At 33.1% G+C, this 24038-nt stretch overlaps 1 long non-coding RNA gene across 1 annotated transcript in view; it reads left to right on the top strand.

Moving 5' to 3' along the window:
• LOC121492959 overlaps window positions 1-23705 on the top strand; it is a 44784-nt gene extending 21079 nt beyond the window's left edge. The window contains exon 4 of the long non-coding RNA XR_005988352.1: window positions 23670-23705. This is a non-coding gene — a long non-coding RNA (uncharacterized LOC121492959). The remainder of the gene's footprint in view (window positions 1-23669) is intronic.
• The last annotated feature ends 333 nt before the right edge of the window (window positions 23706-24038 follow it).

The raw sequence follows: 24038 nt of genomic DNA, 5'->3' as shown, positions 1-24038 counted from the left end.
CTGTCCCCTTACTTGTGTTCTCTCTGTCAAATAAATTAATAAAATTGAAAAATAAACAAATGTACAAGTATATGTATGGAATAAAAATCCAGAAAAGACATAGTTCCCAGTACATATGGAAATTTAGCATATGATGAAGTTAACAACTCAAATCACTGGGACCAAGATGGGCTTTGTAGTGAATGGTATTGGGACAACTGGGTAGCTATTTAGAAAAAAAAAGAAGACACAACTAGTTTTGTGCTTCACACCATGCACAAGAATTAATTATGAATTTATTAAGGAACTAAATATTTAAAAAATTGAATCCATATAGCTACTAGAAGAATACAGGAGTGAATGCTTATGTATAACTCAAATCCAAAGATTTTGAGATTAACTGATAAATTTGATGATGCAAAAATATGCATGGCAAAACAATAACAGCAAAATTCTCATCAACAATGGCAAAAGACTTCTGATAAGTTGAAAGAGAAAATTTGCAATGTATGGCACAGAAAGGGGACTAATATTAGTATACAAAGAATCTTAAAAACTAAAGGACAAAGAATAAAAAAACATGGAAGTAAGCAAAACATATGAAAATACAATTCAATAAAAGATATAAAAATAACATGAAAAAATCCAAATAAATTCATATCAAACTAGTGAAGTACTATCTCTCAAAAAAAGTGAAAAATTTAAAAATATGACAATACATTTTGTTGGGGAGATAGACTATCTTATACATTGGTTGTTAGAATACAAAGCAGTAAAACCCTCTCAAGTGGGATTTGGCAATAGATAAGAGGCCTATATATGTACTTATTCCCCAAAGAGCAATTCCACCTCTAGAAATCGACCATGATGACATATCTCCCACAACATGAAAATAAACTTTCTCAATGCAAGATTATTCATTGCAGAATTATTTTGGTGGATTTCAAATAATTGAAACAACCTAAATTTTCTAAATTGAATAGTGTTTTAATAAACTATGACACAGGGGTGCCTGGGTGGCTAGTCAATTATGTCTGACTTGATTTCGGCTGGGGTCACTATCTCAGGGTTATGAGACTGAGCTCTCCCCCACTCGGCATCAGCTCTGTGCTCTGTGGCAGCCTGATGGAGATTCTTCTTCTCTCTCTACCCCTCCCCCTGTTCTCCTTCTCTCTCTCTCTCTCTCTCTCTCTCTCTCTCTCTAAAAACAAATAAATAAATAAAACTTAAAAAAAAAAAAAAACAATGACACCTCCACATAATGGACTATGCAACTCTAGGAAGGAATGAAGAAGATTTCAATGAACTGACGTGAAATTATTTCCAGGATATTTTGTTAAGGTATCAAAAGCAATGTATCTATTTAATACTGCCCTTCTTATATGAGAAAAAAAAGGAGGAATATAAGAAATAAAAGAGCAGAAGAAATACAAGAAGGGCAAACCAGAAAATAATGAGATTTGGTTACCTGTAGCATGAGGTGTAATGGAGAGAATGAAGGAATGAGAGCAGTGTATTAGGATGAGGGAGAGACACAGGCAGAGGGAGAAGCAGGTTCCATGCAGGGAGTCTGAGGTAGGACTCGATCTAGGTCCCCAGGATCACACCCTTGGCTGCAGGCAGCGCTAAACCGCTGCACCGGGGATCCCTGGGTGGCGTAGCGGTTTGGCGCCTGCTTTTGGCCCAGGGCGCGATCCTGGAGACCCGGGATCGAATCCCACGTCGGGCTCCCGGTGCATGGAGCCTGCTTCTCCCTCTGCCTGTGTCTCTGCCTCTCTCTCTCTCTCTCTGTATGACTATCATAAATAAATAATAATAAAAAAATTAAACCGCTGCGCCACTGCGGCTGCAGTGTATTAGGATGAGAATAGAAATTCATCTGATTATCCTTTTTTATATAGCTCTGCTTCTTAAAAATATGTGAATATTACACATACTCCCCCCAAATAAATAAATAATTAAAATCAACCAAGTTGTGGTGGGAACCTAAAATGGAATTTAAAAAATAATAAATGAACCTAATTTACTACAAATGAATTCCATACACACTAAAGGGAGAGGTGAAGAAAAGAATAAGCCTAAGAAAGGCTGGCAAGTAGTAATCTGAGTATAAACCATATGGCTAAAGACAAAAATAGCTGTAAAAATATTATGATCTACTTTTTCAATTTATTTTTCATGGGACATGGGGTAGCAATTCTAAAAGTAGTTTATATGTATATTAAGATTGAAGAAGTAGATGACGTTATTACAGTTAATGAGAGTTATGTTCTATAAAAATAACAAATAGAGAAAGGAGGATGGCTAGAATGAACCCCATGCTGTTGAGGTTTAATTGGAGATATTCATAGAAATTCATACTCTGTTTCTCTGGCTCTCTGTCTCTCTGTCTCCCTACATCTACAGATTGATTTAGTGGTAAATGTAGATGTATATGTATGCATGTGTTAATGTATTATACATACATATATTTCTTAGTTCTGTCCACTGAGGGGCCCAGAATGCAAGAAAAGCCAGTACCACACACAGTATCTAATGCCATTCTCAAATAAATAACGGGGATTTGTTGGAGAAAACCCTTATCTCCAGGGTCAGGTCAATGAAAAACATCATAAGGTTAAAATATCTTATAGTACCAGAAACAGCAATGCTGGGTTCCACAAATGATGGAGGCATGTCTAAAGGATAAAGGATCCAAATGACCAAACCTGGGACAATTTTAGCAACAAAATAAATAATGATAGAATTGATATGTAACCTAAAGAATAAAGTAATTATTCCTAAGCCCACACTGATATTAACAAATTGAGTCAATCAAAATTAAGTTGTGGAACAGCTTTTCCTTACAACAAAATTTCAATTAATAAATATGGAAATAATTAAAAGTAGAAAACCATCATTAGGCAAATATCACAGTAATAATGGCAAAATCCATCATTGTATGATAAAGTAGTTGGCAGAAGTATGATGAGTAATAAGATATTTACATAGTATGTAAGAATCTTCTCACAAGATAATTATTAAATACAAAAGGAAAATAAGAACATTATAGATAAATCTCACAGATACCACCTTAACCAAGTGATCGAATTTGACATTACCAAAAATAGAACATACCAATATCATGTATTTACTTACTGAGGAGAGTTCATTGCCTTTAGAGTTCTTGCTCAAAATAAACAATCCCATTCTAATCATGAGAAAACATCACATAAATCAAAATTCAAGAACATTTTATAAAATAACTGACTAGGTCCCTTCAAAACTGTCAAAGCAATGAAAGAAAAGATTGAAAACTGTTTCCTAAGGGAGTTTCTACCTATCTGTCTACATTCTAAATCTCATAGCTTTATCGCTTTATTTTCCCTCTTCTGATCTCTTTACACTTGTTTGTTAATGCCTTATTTAAAACACGTTGTTATCACTTTTGGAGTTTCAAGAGAAAATGGGGGCTTATATTGCATGCTTTATCAAGAACATTTTAAAGTGAATCTAGCATTTAATATTTACTGCAGTATATTGTAGTAAAGAATACAATGGCTTCTAAAACAACAACAATGTCTGGATTTTTTTGTCAAGGTATCCCCATCATTGCTTCTGTACTATCAGTGCAAATGATGGCATAGTAAGAAAGCTATGAAAATGTGAGAAGAGTTGACAAATGGTCTCAGGGATTCCATGTCCTCAGAGCCTACGTTAAAAAAGAAACTATTCTAAAGGATATATTTTAAGACAAAAATATTAAGTAACTTCTAGAGGATGTACTCAAAGAAGAAATAAGTGTTAAGAAATATTAGAATGTTAAATTTCTACCATTCAATAATTAATGATGAGAAATATAACTGTGTAAATAAAGATAAACTTTGATAGTATAAAACAAGCAAGAACACAATTCTGTTTTCCTTTCAAAAGGCTGCATTGTCAATTTCTTTAATACCTTCGGAGACCTAGCCCTGACCTATAATTTCATTTCATCTCCTGTGGCTTAGAGTATGGGCAAAATAGATAAAGGGGATTAAAAAAGTACACTTACCTTGATGAGCACTGAGTAATGTATAAAATTGTTGAATCATTACCTGAAACTAATAAAACACAGTTTGCTAATTATACTTCAATAAAAAATGTTGAATAAAAAAAACAGTTACAATGTCATGAAGTGTTTGGAAAAAATTTAGCCAATATTTACTAGACCTTTAGGAAAAAAAAAAACATTGCTAGAGACAATAAAGAATATACCAATATATTGAGAGATAGTCCATGATCATCAATTGGAAGACTAAATGCTGCTAAGATGTTAGTTCTTAAATTGATCCATAGATCAGTTTTTTTTTTTTTAATGGAAATTGACAGGCTGATTCTAAAACTTATTTGGCAGTGCAAATAAATAAAGTAGCCAAAACAATCTGCTAAAGAACAAAGTAAAGGGGTTAAACTATGTGATTTTAAGACTTTCTCTAACACTACAATAATCAATACAACTTGACAGTGCTATAAACATAGACATATTGAAAAATGGAACAGAAAGAAGTGTAGCAGTGGGTGCCCGCAATATTCCCAATTGATTTTTGACAAAACTAACAAATGAATTAAACACGGCAATGCGGTCTTTTTTTTTTTTTTTTTAAAGGTACTGGAATATCTAAATCCTGATATGTAAAAAAGAAACCTCAACTCATGTTTCACACCATATATAAAAAGTATTTTAAAAATGAGTATGCACTTAAACGTAAAGCCAACAATAAAGATCACATAAGAAAGAATTCATGTGACTTTATGATAGATTTCATAAACAGAGGATAACAAAAAAACACTAATCATAAAAGAAAAAGTTTTAAATTGAACTTAATCAACTTAGGAAATATTTGGTTTAAAAGATACCCTTAATATGAAAATGCATGTATATTTCACAATTCATACCTTGACATACTGTTTTAATATTTATTATATATTTAATATTTATATTCATTTTTATTTATTATACATGCATATATTTAAATGTTTTATTCAAATATAATAAAAAATCTTACAACTTAATAAGAAAAAGACATATGACCCAATTAGAAATGGATAAAGGTTTATACATATACCTCATAAAAGACAAAATAGACATTAAAAACATAAAAGATGATTAACATCGTTAGTCTTTAGAGAAATGCAAATTAAAACTGAAATACTCCTACACACTTACTAGATCCCCTAAAACTAAAAAATTTACTGATGATAGCAAATGTTGAGGAGGCTATGGAGCAACTGGGACTCATACATATTTTTGTGAAACATTTTGGTGATTACTTATATAAATTAACATAAACTTACCATATGACTCAAGATTCTTTTTTTTTAAGATTTTATTTATTTATTTATTCGTGAGAGACACACACACACACACAGAGAGAGAGAGAGAGAGAGAGAGAGGCAGAGACACAGGCAGAGGGAAAAGCAGGCTCCGTGGGAGAGCCCAATGCAAGGCTTGATCCTGAGATCACAGGATCAGGCCCTGCGTCAAAGGTAGACACTCAATCACTGAGCCACCCAGGCATTCTTCAACAATTCTACTCTTAAGAGAAATGAATACCTAACACAAAATATTTGTCCAGAAAGTGTCTTGCAAAATTATTTTTTCTAGAAGCCCTATTCATTTATTTATGATACCTCAAAACTGGGAAGAATTCAAATATCCACCATCAGGTACATATATAAACTATGGTATATTCAATGGAATATTTGTTAAAAAATTAAAAATTGAACTACTGATACATGCTACTGTAGTGAGGTATTTAAAAAAATACAATACTGAGTGAAACAACTCACACACTAAAGTATGTAGTTTTTTTTATCAATTTATGTGGAATGCTAGAAGGTAAACTAACCTTTAGAGACAGACAACAGATTGCTGGTGTCCTGTGATCAGAGATAGGGAAGGAGTCAAGTAAAAAGGAGAATGAGAAAATGTTTTGATGTATGGAAATATAAGTTTTCTTTTGGATAGAAGTTAAAATAGGCTACGTTCATCAAATTATAAGACATAGGACACATTTTATTGTAAGTGAAACTTTAATAAATTAACTAAAAATGTAAAACAATACTACCTTTAATGCCACTATTCATAGATTATCCTTTACTCCTTTTTTGTATTCTATAAGGATACTTCTATCTATATAAATACTTATTAAAGTAGGTGCATGGTCCACGCATCTTCTCTTTACCTTTGCAGCTAAGAAATTTCACCTGGATGAACCAAAATGAGGATAATTTAGCAAGATTTATATTTGATATTTAATGGTATTTTGGAGTCTTTTTGTAGCACATGATTATTTTTTTCTTACATTACTATTTTATTTTCTATCATCTATCTCTTGTATTTTCTTTTATTCAAGAACTGTTAACAGGATGTGTGTTGGAATTTTAGGCTCTGTGTCTCTGTTTATCAACACTTATTTCCTACCTCAATTTCTGTGTTCTTTTATTCTGCATTCTTAGAAAATTCCTTATTTGACCTTTACTTTCCCTACTCATTTTATTTTTAAATGTTTAGCTGGATTAATTTATTATTATCAGGACATTTTGAAGGTAATGTTACTGTCTTAATTTCAACAATCATAGCTTTAGTTTCCAAAAATTGCAGTATTTCTAGTTCTGAGAAAACTTTTCAATTTCTAGGTATGATAGCTACTCAAATTCTCCAAAAATTAATTACTAATTATAATTATTTTAGAATTTCCTCCTATTTTCTGGTGTATTCTTTTGCCTTGTCAGTTAAGACTTTATTGAGCTCATGGCTTTTTCTTGTAGCTGCTTGTTTTTTATCAGATATTTTGCAATTTTTGGCTGTTCTGTAATTGGTCAGCTCTGTAATTTGGACAATGCAGTAGTCCTGCCTTTTCTACAGTCTCACTTTTCATGGTTTCAGTTATGTATGGTTAACTGTAGCCCAGAAGCAGGTGATCTTCCTTCTCATGTGCCACCAGATGATGGTCAATAGTAGTCTAATGCTATGTCATAATGCCTTTGTGATGCATCCCACATCATCTCATCACATAGGCATTTTGTCATTTCACACACTAAAAGGAAAAGGATGAGTGTAGTACAAAAGATATTTTGAGACACCACATTCACATAACATTTATCATAGTATATAATTATAATTGTTCTGTTTTAGTATGTTACTGTTGTTACTTTCTTTATTTTTAAGATTTTATTTATTTATTCATGAGACACACACACACACACACACACACACAGAGAAAGACAGAGAGAGAGAGAGAGAGAGAGAAAGAGAGAGGCGCAGAGACACAGGCAGAGGGAGAAGCAGGCTCCATGCAGGGAGCCCAACGTGGGACTTGATCCCGGGACTCTAGGATCAGGTCTCAGTGCTAAACCACTGAGCCACCAGGGCTGCCCTTGTTGTTACTTTCTTACTGTACCCAAGTTATAAAATAAATCATATCATAGGTATGCATGTATAGGAAAAAACATCATATATTGGGTTCAGTACTGTCTGCCATTTCAGGCTTCCAGTGAGGGTCTTGGAATGAATCCACCATGGACAAGGTGGGGTCTACTCTATAGGGAAGTGGAAAACACAGTACTTTCTTAGCTTACTTGGGAATGTCTGGGAGTGCAGGTTTTGATTGTAGTCTCCTCAGCTCCAGTGTTTTGGCAAGGAAAAGAAGGACAGGGACCTGTAGACTAGTGGTTTTTCTTTAGTATGTTTGAGCAACTTTAATTTTTTCCCCCTGGATGAAGAAGGATCTCATTTTTTCCTAGTGGCATTGGTTTTACTTCCAATGTTATGATTTTTATTTTTATTTTGTTTTCATTTTGGAAAGAGACTTCAACATATTTAAATAGTCATCTTGAACCAGTATTACTACTTGCCAACTTTCATTTCAACAATAGAAATTCCATGTGTTTACCTCAAATAGTATTCTTCTATGCATTATTTAAATGGCTCTCTTTCATCACATTTTATCAATGCAACTGCCATAATGACTTCACTAATCCCTTTCCATCTTTCTATACTATCACCAAATCCCTGGTGTAGAATGCAAATTGTGCATTTTTAACATTAAAAAAAGCACCTCTAAGAAATTCTGAAAATAACTACACATATATATATTTACTTCATCTTGTCCTTATTCAGAGTTCTGAAATGTAAGGAAATTCATCCCAGATTGTATACATAGTCCTTTTCTACTGGCAAAGATATTTGATATACTATACTTGAAACAACCATTAGTCTAAGTCATAATCAAAATTATTAAAACAAACATGGCTAATAAAAGAAAAAAAAGTTGAATTCAACACTTTAATGCATCTGCTTTGAAGTTCCACTTCACATAATGCTGGCTAATTTTCACATCTATTTTTCTCTGAACTGACTTCCAAGGATATTAGAGAAATGCTTGGAAAAACATATTTTAAGGGACAATTCCTTAAAACATCAATTCTAAGAGTAAGATGAACAAAAGCTATCATACAAGTGGATAGCAAATGAAATTTTCTCGATTCATGAAATGAAGATGAAACCTTGACAAACTTCCACATAAAAATCTTCAAAAGCTTATCACTTATGACATTCATGATAAATTTTGATTATTTGTTCTGGGTTTTCATGAGTGATAATAAACAAAATCTGGGAACTTAACTCTATTTTGCCAATGAGTTTCCTTTTTTTTTAATTTGCTTATCTCCCAGTTCATCTTGTTGTAATACAAATACAAATGCCACAATTAGTTTTAAAAAATCAACATAGGGACATCTGGGTGGCTCAGCCATTGAGCGTCTGCCTTTGGCTCAGGGCATGACCCTGGAGTCCCAGGATTGAGTCCCACATCGGGCTCCCTGCATGGAGCCTGCTTCTCTCTCTGCCTGTGTCTCTGCCTCTCTCTCTCTCTCTGTGTCTCTCATGAATAAATAAATAAAATCTTTTAAAAAAATCAACATAATGATGTTCCATTAACATTTCTCTAAAGTAAAACATGACCTTCAATCCAGAAATAACAACCTTTGAAAGGTAAATGTTGGAGGAAAGTTAGAAATAACTTCATATACAATACCTCTGGCATGTATATTAGAACCAAAACACTTTATGTAGTCCAGAACTGATTGATGTCCAAATTAATCAACATTAGTATGACTTAAAGAACTTCAAAGCTTCCATCTGAAGCAGAGACTGAAATAGTTAGGTTAGTTGTTATTTTTGTCCTTTGGACTTGTCTTTTTTTCTCATAACTCGACCCATGTGAGATTTTATGTAGTCTCATGACTTTAACTGTCACCTCTTTACAGATGACTTTCATCTCAGAGTCCCTAGGTAGGAGGTTTGGATCTATTTCCAATTGCACAATTTGACAGAAGCATACTTTGTTCAAATAGTACTTCAGATCCAAGAAACTTGCTCTTTCCCAAGTGTTTTTACAACAATCACCTGCGCTACCATTTTTTTAACCATCCAGATTATAAAGTACAATTTAAGTCATCTTTAACTTTTCCTTTTTTTTTTAAATTTTTATTTATTTATGATAGTCACACAGAGAGAGAGACGCAGAGACACAGGCAGAGGGAGAAGCAGGCTCCATGCACCCGGAGCCCGACGCGGGATTCGATCCCGGGTGTCCAGGATCGCGCCCTGGGCCAAAGGCAGTCGCCAAACCGCTGCGCCACCCAGGGATTCCAATTTTTAACTTTTCCAACTTCTTTACATTGAATTCATTTAAAACTTCTATTTTCCCGCATAGCTGATCCTATACCACACTTTTTCATTCCTGTGGTCTTTGCCTTAATCTAAGGCCTTCATCACGTTTCACCTAGAAAACCATGCCCTAGCCTTTTAATTTGCCTACCTGCCTTCTTTCTTCTCTCACTCCTTCCTGTTTCTGTATTTTACCTCTAGTCTCTTTGTCATAATTAACCAGACATATTTGTCTTAAAACATAAGTATTATGATACTGAAATTTTCTGAAAAATCTTTAGGGTCTTCTCCATGAATAGCTAATGGCCCTTTTTCAGAAATGTTTACACAACAGTATCTCTCCCCACCCATGCTCTTCTGCTATGGATTTTGGCTCTATCCACCAAAATTCACCCACCTGAATCTGGCACATATTACAGCTTTGATCCACTGAATAAGGTAGACTTGATGTGCTACCTTCCTGATGAAGCTCTTAACTGCTGTGCAATTTTACACTTTTTTGCCCTTGAAAACAAATTGCTATATAAAAAGTATTACCATGTTTTATGAAGCCTGAGGCACATAAAGTATGGTAATACTGGAGGAGAAATGAGAAAGAAAACGTCTAGTCTCTGGACATGTGAGTAAAGAAGAGGCTTTGGAAGTGCATCCTGCAGCCTAAGCTCTTCCATCTGACTCCATGTTGAGCAGATCTGAATGAACAAACACATCACATCCTTCCCAAATTCCTGACTCCTTCAATTGTAAACAAAATAAAATGGTTGCATATTTTTTTGGCATAGTTTATTTTGCAGCAATAGATAATTGAAGTGATGGCAAATAATTTTTTTAAGATAATCTAATATTTTGCTGTAATCTGGACAAATCATGACTTCTAGCCAAATATTTTACTTTGTTGAACTTATCCCAATTGTGCAGATCAATATTAGATTACTTCTTATTTTTTCCTTTTACTATAAACCTGCATACTTTATTCTTTACAAATACTGTTAACTTGAACTAAAACCCTCCAAAGAGGCAAGAACTCCAAAGGCTAATCATTCTTGTAAGCTACTACTCAAATATCACCAGTTTCTAAAGTGTTACTTTGTTCCCGCAGCCCCAAATTTCTCTGTGTTCATCATCATAAAAGCATTTCCATTTGATATTTATGCCTTTCTTGCTTTTATCACATTGTGTCCTTACATGGTTTTCTCTCCCTCACCCATGTTTGTTAAGTAGGCTAGGCTCTGTGGGGGTAAAAATATCCTAAATTTTATTAACTCAGATAGCCCACAGTGAGTGTCAGTGAGTGGCTTTGCACTCTAGTGGTGGTGATTTCATCTAGCAGGTCTTAAAAGTCCTTCTAGCAAGTGTTTTACAGCTAGGAGATATCACATCCTTCACTGGATCTTCTGCATCTGTCCTATAGCTGAGGAAGGAAATAGCAAGCAGAGGATTTCATCAGCAGTTTAGAAGCAAGGTCAATAAGTAAAATATAGTGCTTTTACCTACATTCCTAGGGTTGGAATAAATCACAAAGTTCCATTTCAATGCAAAGCAAACTAAAACTATATAATAAGAATCTTAAACATGTTCTTTTAAGTTTCCATGTAGAGATTTTTTCAGCAAAACTATGTCTTGGTACAGAGTTGCTGAGCCATATGACAGACTTGAGTTTAATTTGATCAGGTACATCCAGCTTGCTCTTCAGAATGGCAGCTCAGTGTCCCTAAGCAGCAGATCATGATGGTTCCTGTCAGTTTTTTGTTTTTATCTTGCCAACACCAGACATTATGGTATTTTTACTTAAACAAGTCCAAGAAGATGTGGTTTATGTATACAATGGAATATTACTCAGCCGTTAGAAATGACAAATACCCACCATTTGCTTCAACGTGGATGGAACTGGAGGGTATTATGCTGACTGAAGTAAGCCAATTGGAGAAGGACAAACATTATACGTTCTCATTCATTGGGTGAATATAAATAATAGTGAAAGGGAACATAAGGGAAGGGAGAAGAAGTGTGTGGGAAATATCAGAAAGGGAGATAGAACATAAAGACTCCTAACTCTGGGAAACAAATTAGTGGTGGTGGAAGGGGAGGAGGGCAGGGGGTGGGGGTGAATGGGTGACGGGCACTGAGGGGGGCACTTGACGGGATGAGCACTGGGTGTTATTCTGTATGTTGGCAAATTGAACACCAACAAAAAATAAATTTAATATTAAAAAAAAAAAACACAAGTCCAGTAGGCATAAAAGAATATCCCATTGTTGCTTAACTATTTAACATTCATTTAACTATTAATTATGAACTAATTTAATATATTTTTATTTTTTAAATAATTTTTGGCACTTACTTTTTCATAACTTTGTCCTATTTTTCCATTGATATGCAGACTTTTCCTTTGGCAAACTATTGGCAAACTATTCTTACATATTTCATGCATCTGTGTTATATAAAAAGTAATTTCTCTATCATCCTATCATCTCTATAATTTTGGTAGCGGTGTTTTAATTGAATAGAAATATTCAATTATAATTTAGTCAATTTATCTATTTTCTAATAATTTGCATATTTGAAAATTTGTTTAAAAATTCTCTTCCAGAGTCTATTTTCTTGCATTTTTTGTAAACATGATACTTTTTCTTTCACATAGTGCTTTGATCTATCAACTGTGTGCTCATATATGTCATATTAGATAGGAATTCAACTTTGTCTTTACAAAACTGAGTCCGTTTTTTTAGACGTCATGGCCTGAGTAGTCTGTACATTTACCATTGAATTGCAGGATCATTTTTATCATGTATGTCTTGTATGTCATACATATGTATGTATATTAAGGATCATTCTTTCAGGCCTCCATTTGTTCCATTAGATATTTTTCTGTTTGTGCAACAATACTATCCAATTTTTTTTATTATGGCATTGTTGTATGTTTTAATGTCTAGGAGAATAATTCCTCTTGTTACTTTTTTCATTTTTTTAAGGTTAAGTTAGCTTTTGTGGATCTTTATTTTTTGAATAAATTTTATAATAACTGAATTGAAATCCTGAAAAATATCAAAATGCAATATTGAATGGGATTGCATTGAATGAACATATAAGGCATAATTTGGGTGAATAAGCAGCCTCTTTGTGTTATGATTTATTTTATGCTATCACTTTTTTTGGAGTTTTAGGTCTCTTATGATCTTTATAGCTGATACTCTAAATAGTTTTCTACTTGATTATATATGGTATAGACAGATACAAAATTTTATGAATTGATTTTATTTCTAACAACTTTACAAAATTATTTTATCAGTAACAAAAACCTTTGAATATGAATTTCTAAAATGATTTTCAGACATTTGTAAATACAGCAATTTATTTTTCAATATTTATATATTTTCACTTTGTAATATTGGTGATCAGGGATAGTAGTACTATGCTAAACAATAGTAAGTACTCTGGGTATTATATTTTCTATTTTTGTTTAGTAAAATACTCTATCAAGTTTACAATACTTTCTATTTTAAAGTTTTATGGCTTTTCAGGACGCCTGGGTGGCTCAGGGGTTGAGAGTCTGCCTTTGGCTCAGGGCCTGATCCCTGTGGTCTCGGGATTGAGTCCTGGACTGAGCTCCCACTGAGGAAACTGCTTCTCCCTCTGCCTATGCCTCTGCCTCTCTCAATCTCTCTCTCTCTCTCTCTCTCTCTGTGTGTCTCTGATGAAAAAATAAGTAAAATCTTAAAAAAAATAAGTTTTAAGGCTTTTCACCTTTTCCACATTTTTTGAGGCAGTCACATGATTTTAAATTTTAACTTATTAATGTGGTAAATTATCATTACATTTATGCTGATGTTGAGGTAGCCTTGCATTTTAAAGGTAAAACTACTTGATTCTGACTGTATTTTTTGAGAACAGTATTAGATTTGGTTAGCTAATATTAAGATTTTAATGTAATATTTTATTTATTAATAATCAAATTTAAATTTAATTTAGGATTTTTTATTTAAAGTTCAAAGGTGAAGTAGGTCTATAATTTTATTTGCATTGTACTTATTTGGTATTAGTATTAAGATATATAAGCCTTATAAAATGAGTTTGTTTTCTGTAACTCTTTCTTCTATTTTCTCTATAAAATACTTTTCATTCTTATCAGAGACCTACAAAATAGAAATTGTCATTCTTAATTTATAGTTCATATAATTTAAGATGAAAACTATTATAATTTTCTCAAGGGCCAAAATTTCAACCAAAGTCTATATGATACCAAAGTCTAATGAACTTTTCTATAGTTACATATAACCTGTCCATATTCACGAAATATCTGTGGAAATGTATTCCAGCCTGGTCAGGAACCAGACTGACCATGTCTGCATGCTGACTGCCATTTGCAGCCTGAATGATCTTGATTACTGTATTAGAATGAGTGATATGAAATTACTGATATTTGGATTTTTTAATTTATAAAATGACAGTATCATATGATTTAACCTAATATTTAATCATTTGTATTCCTCAATTTCTTCATCTTTACTGGTGTGTTAATAGCATGAATCCTTTTTTTTAAGGAACATTAAAAATCTATGTAGGTAGGTTTCTAGAATAGTTCTTGAATGATAGTAAGAGCCTAAGGCCAGTAGCTTATTATAATTACCACTTATTTTTAAAAGTTAAATATAACTGTGTCACCTTTATGTTAAATTTTTATACATCACATGAAGATATAATTTTCAGAAAATGATGCTGGATGGAGGTTCACACTAGTGTAGTGATTTTTACTTCAACATTAAACATTGTTTCAAAAAAAAAACATTGTTTCCAAAACAGAATGAAATTTTCTTACAAAATTTTGGATTTGAAGGTATGTAATTTTTTAAATTTTTATTTATTTTATTTTTTAAAGACTTTATTCATAGAGACACACAGAGAGAGAGAAAGAGAGAGGCACAGACACAGGCAGAGGGAGAAGCAGGCTCCATGCAGGGAGCCTGACATGGGACTCGATCCCGGGTCTCCAAGATCAGGCCCTGGACTGAAGGCGGTGCTAAACCACTGAGCCATCAGGGCTGACCTGTAATTTTTTTTTTTTTTTAATTTTCGCTTTTAAATAGTCAGGTTTTTGTTTTACCCATAATATGCATTGTTTTAATCATCTAATTCATTATTACTCATTTAAAACAAAGTGTTAATTATAATTGCGTCAGAATGCCAGCTTTGCATATCTGCTTAAAAGCATTTCAGTATATTATAGCTGAAAGTGTTTTTTTTCTTTTTTTAATTTTTTATTTTTATTTATTTATTTATTTTAGATTTTTAAAATTTATTCACGACAGACACAGAGAAAGAGAGGCAGAGACACAGGCAGAGGGAGAAGCAGGCTCCATGCCGGGAGCCTGACATGGGACTCGATCCTTGGTCTCCAGGACCACACTCTGGGCTGAAGGCAGCGCTAAAACACTGAGCCAAGGGGCTTCCCAGAAAGTGTTTATTTCTAATTTAGAAGATTAATGTTTTGCAGTTAGGATACAGGAATGACAAACACAAGGGGATGACTGCAGAGGGAGATTTATAGTGAAGTCTGGCAAATAGAACAACAGGCAAAATCTCTACTGGTTATTTTGTTGGTATTGTAGAACCAGATCATAAGCATTATAATTAAATTAGAAGAAATGTCCTAGTTCACATCAAACTGGAGGTTAAAGAGTATTTATCCTTAGTTTCAACTGAAATCCAAATTCATATTCGCTCTGTTAACCTGCAATAGCAACATGAATGGAATAGATTGCCTTGTACATAAATATTTTTATAGATTGTTTTCCCTTTTATCCCAATTTATATTTTTCTTTATTATGATTTATTCAATATTAGGTAACATAAGCTGCTAATAAAGATTCAAATATTCATATAGACTTGTTTTTTAAAAAATTCAGTTTAATTAGTGCTTTAGAGAATGTCATATATATTTCTTTTGTCACTTAAGATAATTTCAAAATCTATAAGCTAATTTTTTAATATTCAGGTATACATAATATCCATTCAGTATTTACTTTGTTCTAATAATGATAATTTTTAAAACAGCAAAGTTAGGATTCAGAGCCTGATTCAAGCGTGTTTGGATATATAAACACTCTCTTGCCTCTTTTTAGAGAACTCACCCTTTCTGCAACTGAGAACTGCTGTATAAGTGGAGTAAGTGGCCAATTGTGTGGCTGGCTTTCAGAGACAGTTGTAAACATTTTGCCAGTTGGCCAAAAACATCATTTTGATTAAACTCTCTTCCTCTGGATAAAACACTGTCTCCAGAAGGCACCTGTTAAATCAGAAATGAATTATTTGCAAGGAGGACTATGCTGAACAGAATAGAGATGTTGGTTAAACTTATGCATATCGCCCCGGAGAGAGCTCAGTTCCTCAGATAAAGACATGAGGATACTACACGATGAAATTTTTGCCCGAGGAATTTACCAGGCACTATAAACACAAAATGAAGTTCTAAAGAATAGAATGGTCATATTTGAAACATATGGAAGGGAATTATTTATCTGTGTTTGTTCTAAGGGATTTTGTACTGTCACACACTTTCTTTTCTAACTCCTTCCCAGATGACCCTATGGTTCTGTAGGTAGGGTAAAATACAGTGTGGAGCCCTGAGCCTAAAAATAGAAAGCACTGAACTGGAGGTAGAAATGGGGAGAAGGTGAGTTCATTTATGTACTTCTAAGCATGAGATACTTTTCACTTTTAATCCCCGCTGGACATGAATTATTAAATAGCTAATAGTATAATACCAGAAAGATAACCATTAAAAATAATAACGTACCTGCTTTTATCACTATTTTTAAAATGCTGTCTAGATATGAATCAATAAATTCTATAATTTATATAAGCCAATAAAATTAGGAGAAAAACAAAATAAAAGTTATAATCTTATTTTTGTATGTTACCGATCTACTATATGACTGCTAAATAATTAAAAATAATTATATTTGTTGTGGGGAATATGTCCGTGGTCCATGAAAATATATAAATACATCTTGAGATATATAAACTCATCTTAAATGAGATAATCCAAATAATCCAGCTATTTCCATGAAAAACTATTGTATTAATATCTGAATATTATTAAGCCATTCTTTATTTGATCATTTTGAAATTCAAGTAAGAAAATGACACTGATCTTGAATTGTGTGAAATTATTAAGGGGATGCCTGGGTGGCTCAGCGGTTGAGTGTCTGCCTTCGGCTCAGGGCCTGATCCTGGGATCCGGGATTGAGTCCCACATCGGGCTCCCTGCATAGAGTGCTCTACCTGTGTCTCTGCCTCTCTCTCTCTCTCTCTGTGTCTCTCATGAATAAATAAGTAAATCTTAAAAAAAAAAGAATTTAAGCATAATTGCTTACATAACTCCAAGCCAAATCAGAATGAAATTGGTCATATTCCTTTACAACACCATCTTCAAAGGACAGAATTTATTTTTGGGTAGTCCTATTAACCAAAATAAAAACAAAATTAGAAAAAATTTCATACCTTTACATTCAATGAATACACTTTCTCTTTATTCAATGATAAAACTTTAAGCTTTTTTATTCAATAATAACTTAAAATTATGATATAATACTTTATAGAAAATAGATTGCCTTTAAACATGCTTTTTTCAGTATTGGCTTTTATCATTCCAAAGTTAAAGAGAGATTACAAAAGAAATAGAAAACATAAATACAGATATTCAATCAGAATATTATCACTATTTTTGTTCTCCCCAAAGTAGAATGCAATTATAGCTTGTTTTCGAAATGGATGGTTTGAAACACAAATCTCTAATATTTCCCTAATCATTTCAAAAGGAAATAAGTATCCTTTAAAAGTAATTCTGAGAATAGGAATGGTGTTTTTTAAAATAATGTTTACTAGGAGAGGTTTTGCTAAAAATATGAGGATAAAATTTTTAAAAATCATGTTTTTAATGCTATATATTTATTGAGCATCTATTATATACCGTTATCTTTACGTATCTCAAGAGCATACTTGTAAATGTCTCCTCTCATCTTCTGTTTATCCCTCTGTCTCTGTCTCTATGCCTTTGTCTGTCTTTAGTTCCTTTGCAATTTTGATATATAACAACACAATATGAAAAGATACACAGCGGGATCCCTGGGTGGCTCAGTGGTTTGGCGCCTGCCTTTGGCCCAGGGCGCGATCCTGGAGATCCGGGATCGAATCCCACATCAGGCTCCCGGTGCATGGAGCCTGCTTCTCCCTCTGCCTGTGTCTCTGCCTCTCTCTCTCTCTCTCTGTGACTATCATAAATAAATAAAAATTGAAAAAAATTAAAAAAAAGAAAAGATATGCAGCAATTTGTTTCACAGGTAATCTTTCAGCTATTATAAAATGGGGTAATATTTTATTATTTTTGTCTGCTACTAGATTAGTATATATTTACATCTGTGAAACTACTACCATGTGCGTGTTTGGTCGCTCACTCATCCACTAAAATTTTTTTTAACCTATACAATGTCTTATATCCACAGTAATCCCATAAGGTGCATTTTGTTAGTGCTATTTATTTATTTTATTTTTTATTTATTTATTTTATTTCATCAATAATGAAAGTAATGTCTGAGTTACTTGCTTAAGATTCCATAGGAATCTTAACAGGAAAGATTTTAGTAGACTAACTGCCTGTCTTCTGATTCTCTCCTCTTCCTGGATAGCAGATGGACTAATTACAATCTATGAGTATACTTCTTTCATTTTCTTTTCTTAGAATTTACCTAAGCAAAATTGAATTGATAGAAATGTTTTACTTTGTATAGTATTTTGTATTCTGTTACATATGATAGATAAATAGGTAGATAAATAGATACATGTATATATGCATACATATAACCTACAAATATATATGGATATATACATATTATATATAATATAATTCATTTGTTTATATATTCATTTTTATTTCCTTTTATGACCACAATGCTCTTACCAAACTTTCAGACTATCTTCAATTTCCAAAACTTCTGTGAAACTCTGCTTTACTCAATCCCAAAGATCCCTCCATTATTTCATAACATTAACGACAATGATAATAATAAATACTATAATTTAATGTTAATAATATCTGATATTTATAGAGGTCTTATTAATTCCAGTCACTGTCCTTTGTGCTTCATATGTTAAACTGTGCTTATTTCTCAAAACTCTATGAGATAATTACTATTAATATGTCACTTTCACAGATGAAGAAATAAAGTCACAGGAAAATTCATTAATCTGTTCAGAGTCACAGCTAATAGTGATAGCATTAGAATTCTAAGTTCAGGCAGTCTGGCTCCAAGTCCATACCCCTAACCAATAGTCCTTACTTGTTTTTTAATAATACTTGGCATTTACATTACTTATATTATTTTGCCTCACATTATAATATTTTGTGTAGGCTCTCTATTACACATATTTTAACTTAATATTTAATGAGTATTAATCTTGCACCAGGAACTGCTATATGTGCTTAAAATATAGCACTGAGAAAGAAATGGTAAATGGAGGAAAGAGAACTTAAGAAATTTAACACTGATGAACTAAATGATTTAAAATATCGTTAACTATTATAAATACAACAAATATTGTGTATTGTAGGATATAACTTAAAGGTCATATTGGATTAAATGGTCATGGAAGGCCTCTCTAAAGAGAAAGCGTTTGAGGTGAGATGAGCCCTGGATGAAAGAAGTTGCCAGGAAAGCAAATACCAGAGGTCAGAGTGTTCCCACACAGAGGGAAAAACAGATTTAAAGGATGTTTAAAAATGAAAGGACTTTCCATGTGGGAGAAGTGAAAAGGAGGAGATGATGTTAAGAAATTAATTCTAAGAGAAAGGAAAGATCCACCTTATGGGTGCCTCATTAGTTTGATAGATGATTGGTTGTTATTTTAAATGCATGAGGTCATTGACAAGATGAAAGCAGGGAAGCGGAAGCGACATAAGCCAACTTCATCCCCCCCTCCTTTATTTTGAGGACACTCTCACTGCTACATGGGACTATAGGGAAGCAGTGGAACCCATTAGAAAGCTATTGTAGATTTTTATGTGTGACTAATGTTAATACAGAAATAGGTAGAGAAATGGATGAATGTAGTTTTGAGGTGAACAAACAGGAGCTAATATAGTCTCTTAAAGGCAGAAACAATTATTCACTTTTATAGGTCCAAGAGTGCTCTGAATATAGTAGACCTTTCATATTTCGATATATTGAGTGTGCTTAAATGGCAATTGCATCAGCTAAACTATTTCAAAGTTCTATTTTATTTCTAAAATACAACAGTAGTTTTAGAGTTAGAATGTTGATGTTTATATGTTGAAAGAGTTACTCTGAAAATCTTTCTAAAAAGTGAAGTAACTCTTGCCTGCTTTTTCTCTATTGGCTAAGAGGAAAATTTATAGCACTAAATCTATATATTGTAAAGAAGAAATATCTCAAATCTATAATGTAAGCTCTCATCTCAAGAAAGTAGAAAAAGAAGAGCAAGAGAATTATAAATAGTATAAACCAATTAATAAAATAAAAAACAGGAAAATAGGAAAAAAATGAGTGAAACAAACATATGGTTCTTTAAAGGTATCAATAAAATTAGTAGATTTCTAACAAGATTGACAAGTCAAGAAATGGAAGACACAGAGCACCAACATAAGGCATGAGATATATAACATCATTATAGCCCCTGCAGAGATGAAAAAGTGAATGGCTGAATACTTAAAATATCTCTACAAACATAATTTGTCCATCTAGATGAGATAGATAATTTTGTTCAGAAGCACAAACTGCCATAATTTACCCACTATGAAAAAGATACTTTGAATAGTGCTGTAACCATTAAAGAAATTAGTCATAATTAAAAGCTTACAAAGAAATCTCCAGGTTGGGATATTTTCTTTTCTTTTTTTTTTTTTTTTACAGTTTTTTAAACATATTTTCTGTTGTGTATGTTTTTTTAAGATTTTATTTATTTATTCATGATAGACAGAGAGAGAGAGAGAGACAGAGACAGAGACAGAGACAGAGACAGAGATAGAGACACAGGCAGAAGCAGGCTCCATGCAGGGAGCCTGACATGGGACTCGATCCTGGGACTCCAGGATCAGGCCCTGGGCTGAAGGCGGTGCTAAACCGCTGGGCCGCCAGGGCTGCCCTCACTGGGTAATTCTACAAGATATTTAAAGAAGAATTAATGCCAAATCTCCACAATCTCTTCCAGGAAATCCAAGAGAAGGGAACCAATGCCAAATCATTTTATGAGGCCATAATTTCTCTGATACCGAAACCAGAAAAAAAAAATAAAAAAAAATAAAAACAAACAGTACAAAAGAGAAAACTACAGATAGATGTTCCTGAATAGTACAGTGCAAAAATCCTCAAAATATAAACTACTGAACCTGAGAAGTAATATATATTATCACATATTGTATGATAATATAAAAAGTAGTGATATGCCATGACCAAATGGGTTTTATTACAGAGACACAAGGCTGGTTCAAAATTTAAAAATCTGCCATATTAACAAGTGAAAGAAGAAAAATCATATGAATATATCAATCCATGCAGAGAAAGCATTTGACAAAATTCAACATTCATTCATTATAAAAATTCTCAGATATCTAGATTTGTATAGGGCAAGTTTTACAATTCGATTAATTTGATAAGGTATATGTAGAAAAACATACTGAGTCTTGTTTCCCTTCTCTCTCTCTTGCCCCTGACCCTCAGTACCAAAAGACTTACAGCATTTTTACTTTTATCTTCTCTCTCTCTCTTTTTTTTTAAATAAAGATTTATTTATTTGAGAGAGAGTGAGTGTGTATGCTTGCATGATCAATGGAAGGGGCAAAGGGAGAGAGGATCTCAAGCAGATTCCATGCTGAATATGGAGCCAGAAGTGGGGCGGGATCCCACTACCCTGAAATCATTACCTGAGCTGAAACCAAGAATCTGACACAAAACTGACTGAGCCACCTAGGCACCCTGTTACTTTGCTCTTCTAAAGCTTTTTGTTTGGCTTCTTGGCTTGGTCGATCATACAGTTTCAGAACTCAGCAGAAACTTTGAAGGGACAATCATATGAACTTTGGGCTTAGGTTATTCTTTCTTTCTTTCTTTCTTTCTTTCTTTCTTCCTTCCTTCCTTCCTTCCTTCCTTCCTTCCTTCCTTCCTTTCTTTCTTTCTTTCTTTCTTTCTTTCTTTCTTTCTTTCTTTCTTTCTTTCTTTCTTTCTTTCTTTCTTTCTTTCTTTCTTTCTTTTCTTTTTTTTTTTTCCTTTTCCACCATGATTCTGACACTTCCAGTCTCACATTTTTGTCTCCTTTGTCCTGCAATACTGCCAAAGCTGTTTTCTCTGCCTCTTAGTATAGTCCCTCTTCCCGGGTTCACTCCCTAGATCCTCAGACTCTTATGTCCAGATCTGGTGAATGCTTCGAGGAAAAAAAATCAAATGGCTGAAAATTGACTCACTGATTCATGACTCCCTCTTCTTTAAGATTTTGTCTTCTCAATTTTTGGCAGCCTCAAAGACTCTCCCTTATAATCAGAAATTCATTTACAATTATTTTTATCATAGCTTTTCCGGTTGTTTTCTTTCTTTTTTTTTTTCTTTCTAGTTCTTGTTGTTTTTTTGTTGTTGCCTCTTGTTTTCTGCTTGTTTTTAGTTTCCAACAAAATTGCTATGTCTTGTAGTACTGGGGGGGGGGGTGGAGTAAATTCAGTAAGTTATTGGTAGCTGTTGTTTATCAAATTGCAAAAGTTCCTCTACAGTCCCAAACCTTTGGCTTGCTGGAAGCTACATTATCTTAGCTGGAAGTAGAATCTTAAAGCAGAGGTTTCTCAAAGCTTAGAGAAGTAATCATGTAGAAGTGACACGGAAGTGAGGAAGACACTGATGCATCTGATGCATTATCTGATCCTGAAGAATGTGAAGTGTTGGAGGAGTAGTCTCAAAAAGAGTGTCACAAAGGAAAACTGAGTGTCAGTTAATGCAATGATAAAGAAGGAATAGTTTGCAATCATTGTAGAGAACTCTATAAAATGGAACCCAATACAACAGTAAAACACATTTAACTGTTTTTGCCTCACTGCTTTGTTTCATTAGGCTTGTTATTTCCATGGTTTTAGGTTATCCCTGGTACGGTTTATATTCTTGCCATTAGACCTAGATCTATTTGTTTAGTTATAAGCCAAACCATGTATTGCACAGTTTAGATCCAGTCATGTTCTTCATCAGAAGTTCTGAATGCTGTCCTTTTCAAGTAGATTATGTTTAATGGAAATAATTCACTGTTTGAAGACACAGGAAAAAAAATTTAATATTTATGCTGTTTATGGGTGGGAATGAATGATTTCCAATAGGGATTTTGGATTTTCAAATAATAGTCTCCATTATTATAAACCAAACCTACATAAAACACATAGATATTTTTAAATAGTTTTAGTATACTACTGTTTTAAGGATTCAGGCTAATGCAAATCTCAATACGATGTTTACATGATTTTTTTAAGTGAAGGCCATAAAATGAATTAATTACACATGGATATAGGCTAATTTTCACATGTATTGTGTATATTTTTGATAATATAATATGTCACTTCAGAGTTTTGTGGATTTAGGTTGGCAAGATTATATTCCATTTCATACTGTCTTAAACAAACAGGAAATGTGTTATTTTACACAACTTAAAGTAGAAGATGGTAAGATCAATTATGTCATTAAAGTCCCAAGGTCTTTCCATCTGTCCATTTTGGCAACTGCAATAGAAACTCCATCACAAGATATATATCCCCCTGTGTTTGCAACAATACTACTCAAAAAATCTAGGCATTCCCTAATGAATTAACACTGTTCAGAGGCAGACATTTCCAATGTTTCCCTTTTAAGACTGAATAAGTTTTTCCTAGAAATACACTAACATCACTAACCAGAATTTTATTTATTATATTTATTTATTTATTTTTACTAACCAGAATTTTATTCTTCATTTCTAGCTATTCCAGTCACTGATGGGGAACTCCCTGATCACTTTGGGTCAGAAATCTCCCATGAGGTTAAGGATGGAACTGGTCAACTTGAAAGCAAATGGTCAAAGGTAAGGAGTGAAGTGTGGGCCACTCTATTAAAGTAAAATTTCTTTCTTTTTTTAAGAAAGATTTATATAAGTTGGTTCTTTGAAAGAATTAATAAGATAGATAAACCATTAGCCAACCTTATTAAAAAGAAGAGAGAGAAGACTCAAATTAATAAAATCATGAATGAGAAAGGAGAGATCACTACCAACACCAAGGAAATACAAACGATTTTAAAAACATATTATGAACAGCTGTACGCCAATAAATTAGGAAATCTAGAAGAAATGG

This window comes from Vulpes lagopus, chromosome 6 (assembly GCF_018345385.1).
Source record: "Vulpes lagopus strain Blue_001 chromosome 6, ASM1834538v1, whole genome shotgun sequence".
Lineage (NCBI taxonomy): Eukaryota > Metazoa > Chordata > Mammalia > Carnivora > Canidae > Vulpes > Vulpes lagopus.
Note: the sequence above shows the minus strand (reverse complement) of the source record. Positions and strands in the feature narration are given on the sequence as shown.